Source organism: Coenobita brevimanus, chromosome 62 (genome assembly GCF_032717465.1).
Source record: "Coenobita brevimanus isolate Jiangsu-jjx chromosome 62, ASM3271746v2, whole genome shotgun sequence".
NCBI lineage: Eukaryota > Metazoa > Arthropoda > Malacostraca > Decapoda > Coenobitidae > Coenobita > Coenobita brevimanus.
Window position 1 is genome coordinate 37,738,561 of NC_137015.1, and position 12,251 is coordinate 37,750,811.

At 46.3% G+C, this 12,251-nt stretch overlaps 1 protein-coding gene across 1 annotated transcript in view; it reads right to left on the reverse strand.

Moving 5' to 3' along the window:
* Nucleotides 1–12,251, reverse strand: part of LOC145404063 (pseudouridylate synthase RPUSD2-like) — a 473,336-nt gene that overhangs the window by 359,178 nt on the left and 101,907 nt on the right. The gene's annotated exons all lie outside the window — the stretch shown is intronic.

Genomic DNA, 12,251 nt, shown 5'->3' on the forward strand with positions numbered 1-12,251 from the left:
CACACACACACACACACACACACACACCTAATCACAAAACCCGCCACCCTGGCTCATCCTCCCGCGCTCTCTCTCTCCCCCCCAAAAAAGGCAAAACACGTCTACCTAAATTACAAAAAAATATATGAATACTAAAACAAAAACGACTTATATTTTTGTAAAAATCAAATATATATATATGAATCAAATAAACAATGCTAAAACTAAAGACAAAATAAACAAACGAAAATAAAAAAAAATCAACAAACAACCCAATCACCAACACAACAACAAACAAAGAATACAAACACAAGACCATATACGAAATAAACAAATACAAAAACAAGAAAAACAGGCAGCAAACACCAAAACAAACAAACATGGCCGACCCCCAAACCTCACATTTTTCGGGGCCATGTTTTTCTGATTATCACGGCATATTCACCTTCCACCCCTCCCCCCCTTGCCTCCCCCCTCCTCTCCCCATCCCTCCTTTCTCTCCCTCCTCCCTCCTACCCTCACCCTTCTCTCTCCTCCCTCCATTCTCTTCTTACCTCCCTCGTCTTCCATTCATTTCTCTCCAACTTTCTTTTTCCTTCCACTGCCCTCCCCTCCTCTTTCCTCTATTTTCCCTCTTCTCCCCTCCCTCTCCTCCCCACCCCTCCTCTCCTCCCCCTCCCCTTCCCTCCTCCTCCTCCTTGTCTCTCATCTTCCATTATTCTTCCACGTCTCTTTCTCCAATGTTAAAATCCCTTCTCAAGACGCCTTCATTTTTATTCTATCATTTTCTTATCCTCGTTATTCTCTTTCTCCCTCCTTATTCCCTTCTCCCCTCTCAATTTTCCTCTCTCTCCCCCTTCCTTTAAATTATTCCTTCCTCTTCCATCCCTTCCTTCTCAACTGTCCTTCTCCTTTTCATTTCCTTTTTCTTCCTCCCCCCTTTCTAAACCACCACACTTTCATAATCTCCCTCTCTCCTTCCCCCCCTTACCTCCCCCCTCCCCAAACCTCCACACTTTCATAATCTCTCTCTCTCTCTCCCTCTCCACCTCGTCTTGGGGGGGATGGAGTCACGTCGTGTGTATTGTTAAGAGTCGGGTCTACAATGAAGGGGGGGGAAGGGAGGAGGGGGAGGGTCGAGGGAGGGGAGGGGAGAGGTAGTGGAGGAGAGTGAGAAGGCTAGGGAGAGGGATGGGAGGGAAGGAGGGGGAAAGGAGAGAAGAGAAAGCTAAGGAGGGAGGGGGAGGGGGTGAAGCATACAGGGAGAGAAAAATGAGGTAAGATGAGGAAAAGAGAAGGGAGGGGAGGGGAGGGGTCAAAACAAATGGGGGAAGGGGAGGGGAGGGAATGGAAGGGGAGAAAGGCAAAGAAAGGGAAGGGAAGGGAGGGGAAGGGAAGGGAAGGGAAAAGAAAGGGAAGGAATGAGAGGAGAGGCGAAGAGAGCACAAATGAAAGCAAACAGCAACGGCCCTTTTAGTTCTTTTGTTGTTGTTGTTGTTGTTGTTATAGGGTATGTAAAGGTAACGTGATTAATCAGTGTAACATAAACAATGACAGGAAAGAAGAAGGGGAGGAGAAGGAAGGGAGGGAAGGAAAGGAGAGTGTGGGAGGGAGGGAAGGAAAGGACAGTGTGGGAGGGAGGGAAGGAAAGGACAGTGTGGGAGGGAGAGAAGGAAATGAGTGTGTGGGAGCAAGGGAAGGAAAGGAAAGTGTGGAAGGGAAGGAAAGGAAAGTGTGGGAGGAAGGGAAGGAAAGGAAAGTGTGGGAGGAAGGGAAGGAAAGGAGAGTGCGGGAGGGAGGGAAGGAAAGGAGTGTGTGGGAGGCAGGAAGGGAAAGGAGTGTGTGGGAGGAAGGAAAGGAAAAGAGATTGTGGAAGGAAGGGAAAGAAAGGAGAGTGTGGGAGGAAGGGAAGGAAACGAGAGTGTGGGAGGGAGGGACGGGAAGGATGGGAGAGGAAGAGGTAGAGGTAGAGGAAGGGAGGGAAGGAAAGGAGAGGGTGGGAGGTAGACAGGACAGAGACAGTGAGCGTACAGAAAGGGAGGAAAATGATTGACAGGGAGGCGGGGAGAGAAGGTAGTCATGAGAGCAAAGGAGGGAGAACGGAGAGAGGAGGAAAAGAACAGGAAGAGGAGGGAGGGAAGCAGATAATAGGAATGGTGGAAAGGGGCTGCTGTGTACAGTTATGGTCTCTCTCTCTCTCTCTCTCACACACACACACACACACAATCTCTCTCTCAGAAGTGAAAGTCAACGAGAGAGAGAGAGAGAGAGAGAGAGAGAGAGAGAGAGAGAGAGCAAAAGGGGTGAGAGAAAGGTTATATTAAAGAGAATAAGGGAGAAAACAAAACAGAGGAAGCAAGGCGGGGAGAGAGAGAGAGAGAGAGAGAGAGAGAGATCAAAGCTAGAACAATCCACAAAGAAAACTTACTGCACAGTAATGCCATAACACAGACGGAATAAAGATGTAAAGGAGAGGGATGAAGGAGAGAATGTGATGAGAAAATGAAATGAAAAAGGAAGGAAGGAAGGAGAGAAGAAAGGAAGGAAGGACGGAAGAAAGGAAGACCAGAAGAAAAGAAGGAAGGAAAGAAGTTAGTAAAGAAGGAAGGAAGGAATGAAATGCTGTGAGCATGGAAGGAAGGAAGGGATAAATAATGTGAGCATGGAGAGAAGGAAGGAAGGAAGGATGGAAAGAAGGAACAGGAAGGGGAGATGGCAAATAAGGGTGGGGGAGGAAAGGGAGGACGAGATAGGCAGTTTAAAAAGGAAGGGAGAATACAATTAAAGAAGGGAGGGAGGGAGGGGAGAGCAAGTGGATGAGAGGGAGGAAGAAGAGACTGGGAGAGATGAGTATGAAAATGAGGAAGTGATGGAACATGGATGGGAGGGAGGGAGGAAAAAGAGTAGAAGTGGTGGAAGGGAGAATGGGAGGGAGTGCAGTGAAGCAAGGAGTATGGGAGGGAGGAAGTGGGAGAAGGGATGGAGTAAGGAAAGGAGGTATGGGACAGATCAAGAACTGGAGAGGAAGTTTGTAAGGAAATGGAAATAAGGATGGGAGTAAGATGGATGGATGGACAGATGGATGGATGGACAGATGGATGGAGGGAGGGAGAGATGGATGAACGGAGGGATGGAGGGCGAGTGAGGAGAGGGAAGAAGGGAAGGAATGGGAAGAGAAGGAGAGAGAAAAAAGGGTGGGAGAAGCAGGTAGGAGAGAGGGAGGAACAAGGGAAGGAAGGAAGTGAAAGAAGGAATGGACATAATGGAGAGAGAGAGAGAGAGAGAGAGAGAGAGAGAGAGAGAGAGAGAGAGAGAGAGAGAGAGAGAGAGAGAGAGAGAATCAGCAGTCTCGCACAATCCACAGACCCTCATTCCATCTCCAGCCTCCCATCAATCTCTCTCTCTCTCTCTCTCAGAAGTGAAAGTCAACGAGAGAGAGAGAGAGAGAGAGAGAGAGAGAGAGAGAGAGAGAGAGAGAGAGAGAGAGAGAGACGGCAGGGAGGGAGCAGAAGGGGGTGAGAGAAAGGTTATATTAAAGAGAATATGAGGGAAAACAAAACAGAGGAAGCAAGGCGGAGAGAGAGAGAGAGAGAGAGAGAGGAATGCTGGACATAGTTGGGTAGAGTCTGACAAACTCCTTTATGAAGAAACTTTACCTTCGCTCCCTCCAAAAACTATCTCTATCTCACTTTCTCTCTCTCTCTCCCTCTCTGTTATCTCTAAGGCTCCCATTTTCACTCTCTCTCTCTCTCTCTCTGGTGTGTGTGTGTGTGTGTGTGTGTGTGTGTGTGTGTGTGTGTGTGTGTGTGAGAGAGAGAGAGAGAGAGAGAGAGAGAGAGAGAGAGAGAACAAGATACTACGTCCATACACATATACACCTACACTATAATTGTCACGCGTCATAAAATTATCTATCTATCTATCTATCTACTGCCAAACGTCCTAATATCATCTTAGTCGACCATTTGAAGGAGTCGAGAACGAAGGAGACTCTTGTCGTGCATTGGACTAATACAAGATGATGATGATGATGATGATGGTGATGACGATGATGATGGTGATGGTGGTAGGTGATGATGATGATGATGATGGGTGGTGGTGGTGGTAGGTGATGATGATGATGATGATGGGTGGTGGTGGTGGTGGTGATGATGACGAGGATGAGGATGATGATGATGAAGACGATGGTGGTGATGATGATGATAATGACGATGATACTTCCGGAACACCTGTACATAAACCCCTCAACAATCTAAAACTCACAAACTGCATAAAAAAAAAAAAAATACCATCAATCCAGGATACCATCTCGAAATCAACCACTTCCATGTAAATCACTGTAAATATAAAGGTAAATAAATCCCATAAACGGGTATTAAAAATTTTCATATATATATATTTTTTTACATATTTTTTTTTTCAAGGATTTTCAGTTCATTTTTACCAGCTGTATAAAAAAAAATCTTTTTTTTTTTTTTTACACTTTTTTTTTTCATGGATTTGCTGTTCGTTCTTACCAGGTGCATAAAATCGCAGTGTGTCTGGCAGAGCTGCAGGGAAATTTGGAAAGTTTTTGAGAGAGAGAGAGAGAGAGAGACTGTATCTGTTGCGACCAGCATGATATAGATAGATAGATGGACAGATAGACTGACTGATAGACAGAAAGAGATGCGGTACAAGGGGTGTATGAATTTATATCTGTAGGAGAGAGAGAGAGAGAGAGAGATAGAGGGGGGGGTCCCACATAATTAGGTGCTATGGAAAGAGGGGAGGGACTGGAGGAAAGTTTGGAGGGAGGGAGGTGAGAAAAGAGGAGGAAAGTAGGGAGGAAGTAGGAAACTGATTCAGGGAGGAAGAGAAGGACACGGGGAGGGGAGGAGGGATGAAGGAAGAAAGGATGGATAGATGGTTGGAAGGAGGGAACGATGGATGAATGAAGGTTGGACGGATGGACAGCTGGTTGGAAAGAAGGAAAGAAGGACGTAGGAAAGGAAAGGAAAAGGAAGGAGTGAAATAGGGAGGGAAAAAAGGAAAAATGAAGAAAAAAGGAGAAGAGTAAAGAATGAATGAACTGAATAAAGTACAGAAAGAAGTAGAGAAGGAAAGAATGAAGGAGTACTCAAGTCATAAAGGAACTCTCCCTTGGGGTGGACTTAACACCTTCCCTAGTCTTCCTTCCTTCTTACCCTCCTTCAGGATCATTTTCAGGCCACTTTCCTTCATTCCTTCCTTCCCTCCACCTGTCATATTCTACCGACTTTCCCTCCTTCCTTTATTTGCCCTCCTTTTCCTCCCTATCTTCCTCTCTTCCTTCCCTCACTCTATCTTAATTTCCCTCCTTTCCCTGCCTTCCTTCCTTCCCCCTCCTTCAGTCTTATCTTTATGCTACTCTCCTTCCTTCTTTCTCTCTCTCTCTCTCTCCTTTCCTATACTCTCATTCTTATGTTCCTTTTTTCAGTTTTTTTTCCTACCTTTCCTCCTTTATCCTCACCTTTTCCTCCTTCCTTTCCTTCGGCTTCCTTTCTCCCTCCTTCTCTTCCTTCCTTCTAGCAGTCACTCCTTCATTCTTTCCTATTTTCTTTCCATCCTTCCTTCAGTACTTTTCTTCCCTCCTTGACCCACTTTCCTAACTTCCTTCTCCCAATTGTTCCTTCCATTATTCATTCTTTCCTTCCTTCTATTCCATCTTTAATCATCTATCTTCTTTCAATCTGCATTTTCTTCCTTCTCTCCTTACAATCTCCTCCTTCGATCCTTCATTCCTTCACATCTTCTTCAATCCTTCCTTCATATCTTCAATTCTTCCTTAATTTATAGTTTATTTTTATTCTATTCTCTTTATTTTTACTTGTTTTCCTTTTCTTCCCTACTTCCAACTTCGCCATATTTTATCTTCTTTACTCCTCCTCTTCCCTCATTTACGTCTATGCCCTTTTTCACTTTTCTTCGTTACTCCTCAATCTTCTCCCTTCCTCCTTCTATTCCTTTACTAACATTCACTGTTCCATTGCTTTCCTTTATTCATTCTCTGATTCCCTTTCTCCCTTCCCCCGTCCCCCCCACCCTCTCTCTCTCATCCAATTCCCTCTCACTCTATTTCCTTCCCTCCTCTTGTCTTCCCTCCTCCATTCAATTATCCTTCTCTCTCTTTCCTCCCTTCTCTCTCCTCCATTCTCTCACATCTCTCCTGCTCTCGATTTTCTCTCTCCCATTTCCCTTCTGTTCTCTCTATTCTCTTCAATCGTTTCACTTCTCTCCTTCATTCATTTTCTCTTCCTTCTTCCTTCCTGTTCTTCCTGCCTCTTTCTTAATTTTCTCCTTTTTTTTAAATCTCCTATCTCCCTCTTTCATTCAATTCTCACTCTCCTTCCTTCCTTCCATCTCTCCACTCTTCCATTCTATCATACTCCTCTGTCACTCTTCTTTCCTTCTCTCTCTCTCTCTCTCTCTCGCCTTCATTCAACTTTCTGCTTCACTTCCATCCTTCGCTCTCTCTCCCTCGTTCGTAATTCCATTAATTTGTTAATGTATTCATTTATTCCTTCCCCCCTGCATACTCTCTCTCTCTCTCTCTCTCCCCTTTCCCTTCTGTTTACCCATCAACCTATTTCCTTACCTAGCACCCAATCTTACACTTACCTTCTTTATATATATACATACACACACACAATGAAAGAGAGAGAGAGAATGTTACTCTCTCTCTCTCTCTCTCTCTCTCACACATACCTTCACTCCCCTCTCTCATTCCTCTCTCTGTATCCTCTCTCGTCCCTCTAAATTCGTCACGGTCTTTCCCTCTCCCCTCCCTCCCTCATTACCTCTCTCCCCTCCCTCTCCTCCCCCCCTCCCTCATTACCTCCCTCCCACCAGCAAATTAAGGAAAGTCGACTCATTGCAAATTCAATTAAATGACACCAGATCGGGAGGGGAGGGAGAGGGGGAGGGATGGGGAGGAATGTTGAGGGAGGGAGGGAGGGAGTGAGAGGGATGGGGAGGAATGTTGAGGGAAGGAGAGAGAGAGAGAGAGAGAATTATAAGGTACTCTATTACTGCAGTCACTGTCATAGGAGTCTGGATGCTCATTAACACCTTTTCCTATGCGATTTATTTTGTTTAATACACCTTACTGTCCTCTACTTGCACTCATCGCCATACTCTCTCTCTCTCTATACATACATACATACATACATATATATATATATATATATATATATATATATATATACAACATTTATATATATATATACTGTATATATATATATATATATATATATATATATATATATAAACGTAGAAGAGGATATTAACCAGCCATATCCAAAAATAAATCACTGAGGCAGAGGTGTTAGGGAGCTTCCTTAACCGAGGGAAATGCGGGCCTAAGATGTAGATAGTGACGATGGAAAGTTATCACCAAAGTCGGCAGGAAATAGTGAGAAGGACCACTACGCCACACACACACACACACACACACATATATCATTCAACCCCACGAAAGAATATTTGTATTTGACCCCCTCCTAGTCTGTACTTTCATTTGATAAACAGATTTGGTGTTGGGAGGGAGGAGCAGGGAAAGAGGTGTGTGTGTGTGTGTGTGTGTGTGTGAGAGAGAGAGAGAGAGAGAGAGACTGGATGGAGGGGAAAATGGGAGAGGGAAATGGAAATACTGAAGAAAAGACTAAAAAAACAGAAAAGGGAAATGAGAGAGGTGGAGAGGGAGACAGGAGGGAGGAAAGAGGGAGGGAGAGAAAGGATGAGCGTGTGTTTTGTGACGGATATTGGGGGGAGAGAGAGAGAGGAGGGAGGGTATGTTTATGCTAGACTAAGTGACTTCACCCTACCTCCCTTCATCCCCCCCCCCTCTCTCTCTCTCTTTACATTACATATTCTTCTCTACTTTCCTTCCTCTTTTCTCCTCCCTTTCCTTCCTCAATCCCTCCCTTCTCTTCTTTTCTCCCTTTTTTTCTCTTTTCCATTCCCCTCCCTGGTTTTAGCACCCCAACTCTCCTCATTCTCCCTTCCCTCCCCTCTCTCGCATTCCTCCCCTCCCTTCACCTCCACCGTCTTCCCTCCCTCCCTCCGTTGTCTTCCTCCCCTCTTCCTACAGACCTAAACTCTACCTTCCTCCTTCCCCCCCTTACTGTTTTTTAATCTCCCTCCCCCTCTCTTATTCTTCCCCTCCTTTCCCCTCCAACACTAACCTACCTACCTTTCCCTCTCCCGAATTTCTCCCTCTCTCTCTCCCCCCTCCAACACTACCCTACCACTCCCTCTCTTTCCCAACTTTCTCCCTCCTCCTCCTCCCTTCTTCCTCCCCACCCACCTTCTCCTCCCCCACCCATTGAGTCAACTACAGGTTTGACATACGATAAATCATAGCAGTTCCGCCTCTCTCTCTCTCTCTCTCTCTCCCTCCAAGCTGTTATGCCGGAGAAAGAGGTGGACGGGAGAGAGCAATATTTTTTCTCTTACTATATATATTTTTTTTCCCTCCCCTCTTTCTCTTTCCTTACCTTGCTCCATTCTCCCCTCTCTCCCTTCCCTTGCTGGCCTCCCTTCTCTTCTATCACTTCCTTACGTTCCTTCCCTCTCCCTTCCTCCCCAGGTCCTCCTTCCCTCTCCCTTCCTCCCCAGCTCCTCCTTTGCTCTCCCCTCCCCTTTAATTCCTCCCTTTTTTCCCATAAATTTCCAGACCTTTTTCTCCCTCCCCTCTCTCCTTTCCTCACTCCCATTTCCTCCCATCCCTTCTTCCCTTTCTTCTTTCCTCCCTCCCATTCTTTCTCCCTTCCCTTCCATTCTTTCTCCCCTCCCTCCCTTTCTCCTTTCCTCCCTCCCCCTACTTTTCCTCCCCTCCCCACCGTCCCCTTTCATTCTTCCCTCTGTTCCCTGAACGTCCACGCTTTTTTCTCTCTCCCCCCTTTCTCCCTTTCTCTCCTTTTCTCACTCCCTCTTTTTCTCTCCCCTCCTCCCCCCTAGTTTCCCTCCCCTCCCCCCTCATAATCTTCTCGCGGCCCGACACGACGGAAATGGAATATTTGACTTTTTTCCCCCACGTCTACGTCTGGGTCTTATCTGGCGGGGGGAGGGGGAGGGGAGGAGGACGAGAAATGGGGGAGGGAAGGGAGGGAAATGGGGGAGGGAAGGGGGAAGAAATGGGGGATGGATGGAGGGCAGGGAGGGGTGAAATGGGGGAGGGATGGAAGGGAGGAGAAATGGGGAAGGGACGAAGGGAAGGGGGTGAAATGGGGGATGGATGGAGGGCAGGGAGGGGTGAAATGGGGGAGGGATGGAGAGAAGGGAGGAGAAATGGGGGAGGGACGGAGGGAAGGGGGTGAAATGGGGGAGGGACGAAGGGAAGGAGGAAATAGGGGAGGACCGGAGGGAAGGGAGGAGAAAAGTGGAAGGACGGAGGAAAGGGGGAAGAAAGGGGAAGTGAAAAAATGAAAATAATGTATGACAGATGAAGTGAGGAAAGAAAGAGGGGATTTGGGAGGGGAGAGGATGGAGGATGAGCAGGAAAGGGAAAGGATGAGGGAAGGGGAGAGGATGGGGAGGAGAAGGAAAGGGGAAGGAATGTGAAGGCGAAAGGAATGGAAGGGATAGGAAAGAAAGGGAGGAGAAGGAAAGGGTGAATAATTATAAGAAGGAAGGAGGAAGACAGGAAGAACAAGGAAGGGGAAAGGAAGGAAGAGTAAGAAAGGACAGGGAGAGAAAGAAAAATAAACACAGAAGACATGAGGAGAAGTAAAGGAAGGGATGGGAAAGCAAAGAAGACGAGGAACGAGTGAGAATGGGGAAAGACAAGAAAAGGGGAAAAGAGGAAAAAGGGGAAGGGGAGGGGAGAGGACGGGATGGCATGGGGAGAGAAGGGGAGGAAAGAATATAAGAAAAAGGAAAGGAAGGGAAAAAAAAAAAAGAAACAAGGAAAGAAAATGGAAGAGAGAAAGGACAAGAAGGAGGGAGGAATGAACAGGTGGAGAGAGGAAGGGAAGAAACAGCGAAGGGGAAATGGAATGAGAGGGAAGGAAAAGAAGGGGAAACGGAGAAGATGTGAAGAGGGGAAAGAAGCGTAAAGAGGAGGTAAGGGGGAGAGAAGGATCTGAGGGAAGGCAGAGTGGGGGAGAATGGAGGGGGGGGAAGATGAAGGGGGGGCGGGGAAGAAAAATAAGATAGACTGCATAAAGAAAACATAAAGAGGAAGAGAAGGGGGGAGGAGAGGGAGGGAAAGGGCAGAAAGGATTAGAGGAACCGGAGGAGGAGGAGGAGGAGGAAAGAGGGAAACCAAATGAAATGAAAGACAAGAGCAGAGAAAGAAGAGGAAGAACAACCAATGAAGAGGAAGAAAAACAGATAAACTTAGAGAGAGAGACAGAGAGAGAGAGAGAGAGAGAGAGAGAGAGAGACCAATTATGACACAAGGGGACTAATGTAAAAAAATAATAATAATAATAATGGTCAAGTTGTCTCTCCACCAACCCCTCCTCTGACACAAATACAATAGGATCGTCGGAAAACTTTCAAGGATTATCGGAAATGGACCAACAAAAATGTAAAAATATACTAAATTATGTGCATTAATAAGGGATGTAGGCTAAAGTGCTCCTCTCTCTCTCTCTCTCTCTCTCTCTCAGGGCCAAAAATAAGCATGTACGGTGCGGGATGTTACTGGGAGAGGAAGGAAGGGGAAAAGCCACGGGATGAGAAGGGATGGGAATGGAGAGGAAGAGGTGAGAAGAGAAGAGGAGAGGGGATGGGAGGGGAGGGGAGGGGAGGAATGGAAAGGGAAGGAACTGAAGGGAAGGATAGCACAAGAGGAGAAATGAAGATAATAAGAAACAGGAAACAGAAGAATATGAAGACGAAGAAAGAAGGAAGACAATGGTAAAGAAAAATGGAAGGAAGGAAGGAACAGAAGGGCTGGATGGAAAGGCAGACAGACGTGATTACAAGAAAAAGATAAATATGGATTTAATGGAGAAGAAAACACGAGGAAGAAAAAATAAAAATATAAAGGTGAAAACCGGAAGGAGGAAGAAGATTAGTAAATGAGAAAAAAGGAAGATGAAGAAAAAAATAAAGATAAAGTTGGAGTTACCGGAGAAGAAAAGGTTAACAGGAGGAGGAAGAGAAGAGTGGGAAGGAAGATGGCAAAGGGATACGTAGGTAGGAAAGAATAAAGACGGAAGTAAAAAGGGAAGTGAAGGAAAAATAAAATAGGGAGAGAACAGAGACGAAAAAGAAAGAAAAAAATAATAAAAACCATTGAAAAAGCAGGGAGAAAGAGAGAGAGAGAGAGAGAGAGAGAGAGAGAGAGAGAGAGAGAGAGAGGAAAACGCCTTCGCAGAGACCATATGGGAGGAGGGAGGGAGGGAGGAAAAGAAGGTGGCAGGGAGAGATAAGGGGAGGAAATGAGGCGTGAGGTAGGAGAGATAAATATGAGAGAGAGAGAGAGAGAGAGAGAGAGAGAGAGAGAGAGAGAGAGTGTGTGTGTGTGTGTGTGTGTGTGTGTGTGTGTGTGTGTGTGTGTGTGTGTGTGTGTGTCGGTCATAAACATAACAGACCACGGACCCTACTATATATATACGCCGAGAGAGAGGGGGAGAGAGAAAGAGAGAGAGAGAATTTCAGTTATATAAGACAACACAGGCCTCACTGTGTGTGTGTGTTGGAGAGAGAGAGAGAGAGAGAGAGAGAGAGAGAGAGAGAGAGAGAGAGAGAGAGAGAGAGAGGCGCAGTCTCGCAGCATGGTGTCGCATGCGGTCTTAAGGGGAAGAAGGGAAGGGAGGAAGGAGGGGGGGGGAGAGAAAAGGAAGGAGGGGAAGGAATGCGTGAAATTTCAACGAGAGGGGAGAAAGGGAAGGAGGGAGAGGAAAGGGGAAGGGAGGAGGAAATGGGATGGACTAGTGGAGGGAAGGGGGGAGGGAGAGGGAGAGGGAAAGAGGAAGGAAGGAGGAAATTGGATGGATAAATGGAAAGAGGGAAGGAAGGATGGAATGGGGAGGAAGGAGGAAGACAGGGGATGGAAACGAGAATGTGGGATGGGTAGATGGCGAGAGTGGAAAGGAGGAATGAAATGAAGGAAAGGAGAGGGAAAAAAGGAAAGGAGGGGAGGAAAAGAGAGAGAAAGGGGAAGGAAGAGGCGAGAAAAAGGGAGAAGAGGGCAGGGAAGAAAGTGAAAAAGGGAAAGAAGGAAGAAAAACTGAAAGGGAAAAAATGGCAGAACGCGGGGAAGGAAAACAGGGAGAAGGGCGAATTAGGGAGAATGGAGG